We start from the raw sequence: 7233 nt of genomic DNA, 5'->3' as shown, positions 1-7233 counted from the left end.
GTCGCTCACAATTCTCAGCTCATTTCTCATCACCTGGTATTGTTTTGCAAGTCACTATAGGAACAAGGTAAGATATAACAAAGAAAGAAAGTCTGTTTAAAAATAAATAAGTAAAAGAGTAGGGGTTGCAGAGATGACTCTGTCAGGAAAGAGCTCACCATTCAAGCATGAGGACCCGAGTTCAAATCCCAGAACACACACAAAACAGCCAGCTTCAGTGCTGTACACTTGTAGTCCCAGGGCTGGGGAGGGAGAGACGGGCAGATCCCTAGGGCCTCCTGCCTCCCAAACTAGCAAGCCCCAGGCCAGCAAGAAACCCTGTCTCAAACAAACAAGATAGATAGAACTGTGTCTCACCAACAGTGTGCTTCCTCCTAAGGCTGTCCTCTGGCACACACTTGTGCACATTGTATGTGCAAGCACACATACACACACACATACATAAAAACACACATACACATTAAACGAAAAATTAAATGTTCTAAGGAATTTAACATTTAACCCACCTCTAGGCAAACGTTTATTCTTTTTTACATACCAAACCATACCTGCTCACTCGGGCAACAATTCTCTGCAGTAAATAAGAGAGAAAACTTCCAGCATGGTGGCCAGGTGTTCCAGTGACACTTTCAACCTGGCTCTCAACCCTCCTCGTTACCTCCGCGCTCAGCATCCAACACGTTGTCTAAAACATGAATGTCTCCTCCTGGCAGGCTGTAAACTCCATAAGAACAATGACTTTCTCATTTTGAAGGATTTTGGGTTCCCCGAACTTTAAACAGTATGTGGCACACAGTAGGTGCTTACTGCTCCTTTATTGAATGGATACTGGTCCCAGGCTTGTATCGTTATCACTTTTCTCTATTTCTGCACAGTGATCCTGACAATAATAGCTGAATGAGCTGGCTCTTCCCACCCACTTTCTCCAGGATTACAGATAACTCATCCTTCCAATTTCCGGATTAACTAGGTACTGAGGAGAGAGGATTATGGGAAGTTGCATGTCAGATTCCACAACAGAATGTCCACTGATGTCCACCATGTCCAATGGAAACAAAGAGCATCATTCACCTAGCACTTCAATAAAAAGAGGTTAAATAAGTACTTCAAAGCGCCCTAGAGGTCACCCACTGAGTTCAGTATCCGGAAGCCTATTCACCAAGCCCTGGCCTGTTAGTTTGAAGGCAGGTAACAATGCTGAAACCAAGCCATGGCTTTGAGCAAGGGAGTGCTCTCAGAAAGACTGAGAAGGCCCTGGGCTAGGGTGGGTCGCTAGGCATAGACCATAGACATCTGTGAGATTTCCACTACACATGGCCCCTCCTGGAACTCTTCCAAGCCATTACTGCTCTGTAAATGACAAGGATACATAGAAAACTGTCACTCATCCTAAGGGGCATGTGGACAGCTTAGAAAGCCCTTTACGGGTTTCATGTGTAAGTTTTCCAACAAATCACACCACACTGGGGTCCCAACAAAGGGTGCCCCTGTCTTTCCTGCTATGCCACATCCACTTCTTTCCCCACCTCCCCTAGCCACGACCTATACTTTTCCTACTGAATTGAACTCTGGATTTGCAGGAGGCATGACTGGGTACCCACCCTTGCCTTGGTCCTTGCTTGCAGATTTCCGATGGTGCTAGATGCAGAGCTCAGGAAAGATGAGCCCCAGATGCAACTCAGAAGAATATCTGACAAAAGAGACCACAGCCCCAAGTCTGCTGTTGGCCAAGGGGTAGGCTACCCATTCCAGCCAATGGCACATGGCCAGTGACAAGAACTGTAAGAAAAATTAACTGCTCTTATTATCTAAAGGAAGACAGAGAAGTGAGTGCTGTCCTTTCCTCTGCTATGGATGCAAAGAAGGCAGTGGGATTCCCCTGGAAATCAGGGAAAGCTTAGAGAAATTTCTAGAAGGCAACCTATAGCTGTAAACTCCTTCCCTTTCCCCTCCCCCAGACATCCTGTGGAAAAGGTAACGTGACCTAACTAAAGCTGCACACACTTAAGTGTGACCTTTCATACACCCTACCCTGTGACTCAGAGAGTGCCCCACTGGCACTGCTCCACCGCCCGCCTGCTCATCTCCATTTAGAGCTAAGCCCCACTTTCCTAGGGACACTTCACATTGTCCTATGTCCCCTGTGAGACAACCTCCAACACGGCTATCCTCACATACATCTTTCCTCAACGCATCCACCCCTCACTCTTGGCAGAGGCTCTGACATACACTGGGCATTGGCCAAACGTGGAATGACTGAATGAGTTAAGCACTAAATAAAAGCTGGCAGACTGGGCACCCAGGTTGTCCACACTGAGCAAGGCCTCCTTGAGGTGTCCGCAAAGAAAAGCAGACACGGCTCAACACACACAGTCCTATTTTTGTCTGCCCAGAATCGAAACTTGCTTCTTGAAAGCTGGCTTTCAAATCGCCTATGCTTGAGGGAGACAGGTCCATCCCAGTTAGCTGAGTTAATCCTCTACAGCACTGGTGGCATCTGGGTAATACAGATCCAATCCTCTTAGGGAAACCCACTCTTGATCTGCTGAGATGACTTGAACTTACTATGGTCCAGTGCTCCAGGAAGGTCTGCTGAAGGATAGAATAACGGAAGAGATCTCTCTCTCTCTCTCTCTCTCTCTCTCTCTCTCTCTCTCTCTCTCTCTCTCTTTCCCTCCCACTCTTCGTCTTTACTCTATTCCCTTCAGTGGTAAGCCTGAAGATATGGTGCCTGCTCTAATGACCATTGCATACAAAAGAATATGTCAACCTAGTGGGGAAAGTGCCCCTGAGGAGAGAACTTGTCCTGAGAGCTCATAGGAGTGATAAGATCTAGCTACACTGGAAACTGCAACCCTCAGACTTTTCCTTTGGAGGACTCAGCCAATTCCTACGTTGCATAAGACAACTTTCAAGTCACCAAACCCTAAACCCTAAGAAAAGAATTCTAACAGTTCACAATGGCAGAAGCAGGCTAATTGCCCCCTGCTAGAAGGAGGATACTGCACTGACCAGTCTTGAGCTTAGCAGCTGGGAACAGCCCCGCCAAATCCACACCCCCCCCCCCTTGCTACTATAGTCAGCTTGTCAGAAGGCTGCCACGACCCTCCCAGACACACAGACACTACCACTCCCACACACACACACACACACACACACACACCTCACTCCCTCCCCGATGTCTTCTATTCCGATGCCCGGGACCTCTGGAGAGAATACTTTAACACCTAGGGACTACACCGGGAGGAAAAACCCTCAAGCATCGTGCTAGGTACCTCATGGGCATCAAATAATTTAAGGGCATCTGATGATTATAACACCTATATTATCTTTTAGGTAACAGGCTCAGAGAAGTTAAGGAGCTTGCTCAAGGTCACAGAGCTAGTAATTTAAACACCATAATGGACCACTCTTCCCACTCCATCACTCTGATGACCAGGCACCAGACACGGGGAGGAGAGCAGCACCTTTCACCCCACAACACCCTCGGGCACACAGACCAGCGCGGACTTACTACGTATGCCCCCCTAGAGTACCCAGCCGACCCCGCTTCACCGAAGCCTACGTAACTAAACTAACCAATGTGCTGGTTAGTGATTTAACAACAAAGTCAAAAGCCAGGAAGGGGAGACTGGCGGCCCCCGCGGGCTGAGCTCAAGCGCCGCAGAGGGAAGGGCGGGAGCTGGCTCGCACTTGGCGGTGCGGTGGGGCCCCAGCCTTAGCCGTGGCCTCCAGCCCCGGAGTCACCGGGAGACCACGCAGCTCCCCGAGGCGCCCGCTCGGTCCCCCATCCAGATGTGGGCAGCTGCGCTCCCCTGCGGTTCGGAGAGTCCCCATGCTCCGCGGGGCGTTTCGCAGTGCTCGCCGCAGCCGCGCGCCCCTCCCAGCCCCTGCTCTGCGGGATCTGCACGCGGCCGCCCCGCAGAGCTCGCCCGGCTCACCTGCGCGGACGCCGGCCGGCTCCCGGCGCCTCGCTCGGCTCCCGGCCTGGGCTCCAGACACCCGCTCCGGGCTGGCGATGGCTGTGGCCGCGCGGGGCGGGGCGCGGATCCTCCCCGCCCCGAGCCACCTGGGTCGTCCCGGAGAGGCGGGCCGACAGGTGAGCGCCGCACGCCGGGGAGCCGCCCGGGTGCCCGCTTGGGGACGCCGCCTGGGTCCTGCGCCCGGTGGCACCAAGCCCAGTGAACGCGAGTAGGTCGTTTAATGCACCCGTGCAAAGAGGAGCTGTTCCCACCTAGCCTGGCCGGCTGGGAAAAGAGCGCGGACCCCGCGCGGAGCAGCTAGAGGGACACCGCAGCCCTCACAGAGTGAGGTGGAGTCACTCTGGGGTGAAAACGATGAGGCAAAGAGTGCTACTGACTTGAGAAACAGAACTCGGCCTTTTAGACCGTTCCGTCGTACCCCTTCCTTGCTTCACCTACCCCTCAAGCGATGACTTTCCTTATTTTAGTAAGATAATTTCCCATTGCTATGTCCTCCGCAACTTTGGATTGTAAATCCAACCTAGTTCCACTGCAGATAAATCCCGAAAGCCTTGTACAAAGGCAGGGCAGCTCAGGGCTCTGTGAATAGCAAAAGAATGCCAAAGTATGGTCCCCAGGTCAAACTGGCTCTAGTGTTACTCTGTGTTGTCACTTGAAAGCAAGCTTCCTAGATTTCAAGTCACTCTCCCCACCCCCCACCCCCCACCCCACCCCAGACAGGGTTTCTCTGTGTAGCCCTGGCTGTCCTGGAACTCACTTTGTAGACCAGGCTGGCCTCGAACTCAGAAATCCATCAGACTCTACTTCCCAAGTGCTGGAATTAAAGGCGTGCGCCACCACCGCGGCTCAAGTCACTCTTTTTATCACTTTTCTTCCAAACACTTCCAAGGAGACAGCTGGATTGTAGACCCACACTCTCAGAACGCCCCGTGTAAATGGTCAGGCAGATCTCTAACTTAGAAAGAGGTCACTCAGAGAGAAATTCACAGAATAGGATGGCTTGTCTGTCAGGCTTGCACCAGTGGGAACCAACCCAGAGTTAGGACAACTGACCCAGGGTGCGGCAAAGTTGACTCTGAGGCCCAGGCCTGTCTCCAAAGAGAGCATGGTGGCCTGGAGGCTTGAGGTGCTTAGCGGGATGCAGATCTCCCATAGAGACTAGGCACAGGGTGACTACTCTAGAGACTTCTAATCATGGGCTTTGCAGGTCAAGGGACACCCAAGCCACAGACTCTAAAAGAGGAGAATTTAAAAAGTTTTCCACTTAACAGACAGATGATCTTAGCACATATGCAAGGGGTATTGTGGTGTAGCTAGTTCCCCACTGGTTCCATTTATGGACTCACAGAGAAAACCAACCCAAATCTGCTACAGAAAACAATGCTCATCTTCCAAGACCTACAGAGCCCGTCATTCCAATAACACCTTCAGGGCCCTGCCATGACTGCCTACTAAACCTGCAAGGCAAAGGCTGAAGGCTCTCTGCCAAGGTGATATCAGGGACAAGTGAACTCCTCCATCCCTCCCCCTGACCACAGGCCCAACACAGTCAAGGCCTGGGCCCCTCTTTCATCAGTGGATCAGACATAAGGAAGTGTTTCAGATCTGGTGCTCCTTGGCAGGACTGATCACACTAGACAGTCCATCCTGGAAAAGAGTTACAGAGGATGCCACACCTGGGTGTGCCTAACCACAGCCGCGACTCCCCCATGGCAGGTATGGAGGCTGCTGTCCCAGGTTGGAGTTGTGGCAGGGCCTGCCTAATGGGTCACCAGTGCAGGTGGGGCTGAACAAAGGAGCCGCTCCAGGTCCCACCCGGGAGAAGCAGGCCAAGCCCTCCTGATGTTTTGGTTTCAGTCAGTGAAGCGTGTGATTTAAGATCCTCTGTTGTGTGTGTGATCACGGATGGGCCAGCCTTGTAAGTGATGCCATCTGGAGAGGCTGCAAACCTTCCAGAAAACACAAGTTCTTCTCTAGAGCCTGCCCTCCCCTTTCTCTCCCTACCTGCAGTATGTCTCCCTTTTGTTTAGTTTCGGACACGCACACATTTTTCTTTATTATTGAGACTTTTGTCACGTACACAGTGAATCACGATCATATTCACCCCTAGTTCCCCCAAGTTCTCCCCCAATGTTGCCCAATCATTTCATGGTTTTCTTTTCTTTTCTTTTCTTTTTTTTTTTAATAACCCACTGAGTCCAGTTGGTGTTGCCCTTGCATGTATGGGTGTGCGGTTACACACGGGAGCATGGGAAATCTGCCAGTGGCCACCCATTTTAAAACAGAAGAATATTTCTCCCTCCCCAGATTCCAGAGCCCTTTAGTAAGGAATGGGGCTGAGAGAGCACCTCCCATACCTGTTTTGGCTGGATTAGCCTTGTGTGGGGTTTGTGCAGGTAACCACAGCTGGTGTGAGTTTATGAGCACAGCACTATGTCAAGGCTGGAAGTTGGCATCATACGATGCTCTGCTCCGGCCTGTGGCTCTTAGATTCTCTTCGCTTCCCCAAGCCAGGAAGGAGGGTGTAGATGAAGATGCCCCACTAAGGTTCTGCCTCTTATTCTCAGCATCCTGACTAGTTGAGCATCCTGACTAGCTGAGCATCCTGACTAGCTGAGCATCCTGACTAGTTGAGCATCCTGACTAGCTGAGCATCCTGACTAGTTGAGCATCCTGACTAGCTGAGCATCCTGACTAGTTGAGCATCCTGACTAGCTGAGCATCCTGACTAGTTGAGCATCCTGACTAGCTGAGCATCCTGACTAGTTGAGCATCCTGACTAGTTGAGCATCCTGACTAGTTGAGCATGTTCCTATTGTGATGATGATGAAGATGTTAATTTATATATGTATTTTATTAGTGGTCTGTCTCCACGTATGCCCGCATGTCCAGAGAAGACATCAGATCCCATCATAGATGTTTGGAAGCTGCCATGTGGGTCATGGGAATTGAACCCAGATCTGGTAAAGCAGCCACTGCGCTTAGCTGCTGAGCCATGTCTCCTTACCACATTACTTCATAGGATATTTCTTCTGCTTGGAAAATATGAAGCCCCCCAGGCAAGACAAGATTTCTGCTGGAAACCCTTTGCTGTAAAGTAGTTTGTGAGATCTGGAAGTCTGGTGCTGCTGCGAGGGGGGGTGAAATAAGGCCGAGGGAACATGTGTGGTACAGTAAATGGGGCTGTCTCAGAGTTTCATTGCTGTGAAGAAAGACCATGACCAAGGCAACTCTTATAAAGGCAAACATT

The 7233-nt window shown here is 50.9% G+C and overlaps 1 protein-coding gene across 14 annotated transcripts in view; it reads right to left on the bottom strand.

Moving 5' to 3' along the window:
• The window catches only part of Lypd6b (LY6/PLAUR domain containing 6B), a 161510-nt gene extending 157135 nt beyond the window's left edge, over nucleotides 1-4375 (bottom strand). For 8 of the 14 annotated variants that reach the window (NM_001379385.1, NM_001379381.1, NM_001379384.1 and 5 more), the window contains exon 1: nucleotides 3942-4032. The gene's annotated coding sequence lies outside the window, so the exon portion shown is untranslated. Of the gene's footprint in view, nucleotides 1-3941 lie in introns of all 14 variants that reach the window. The other 6 variants (XM_006498352.4, XM_030252096.1, XM_006498350.4 and 3 more) reach the window with 1 other exon arrangement.
• Nucleotides 4376-7233: the final 2858 nt, after the last annotated feature.

The sequence above is a fragment of the Mus musculus genome, chromosome 2 (assembly GCF_000001635.26).
Source record: "Mus musculus strain C57BL/6J chromosome 2, GRCm38.p6 C57BL/6J".
Classification (NCBI taxonomy): Eukaryota; Metazoa; Chordata; class Mammalia; order Rodentia; family Muridae; genus Mus; species Mus musculus.
This window is presented reverse-complemented; position numbering and strand designations above follow the sequence as displayed.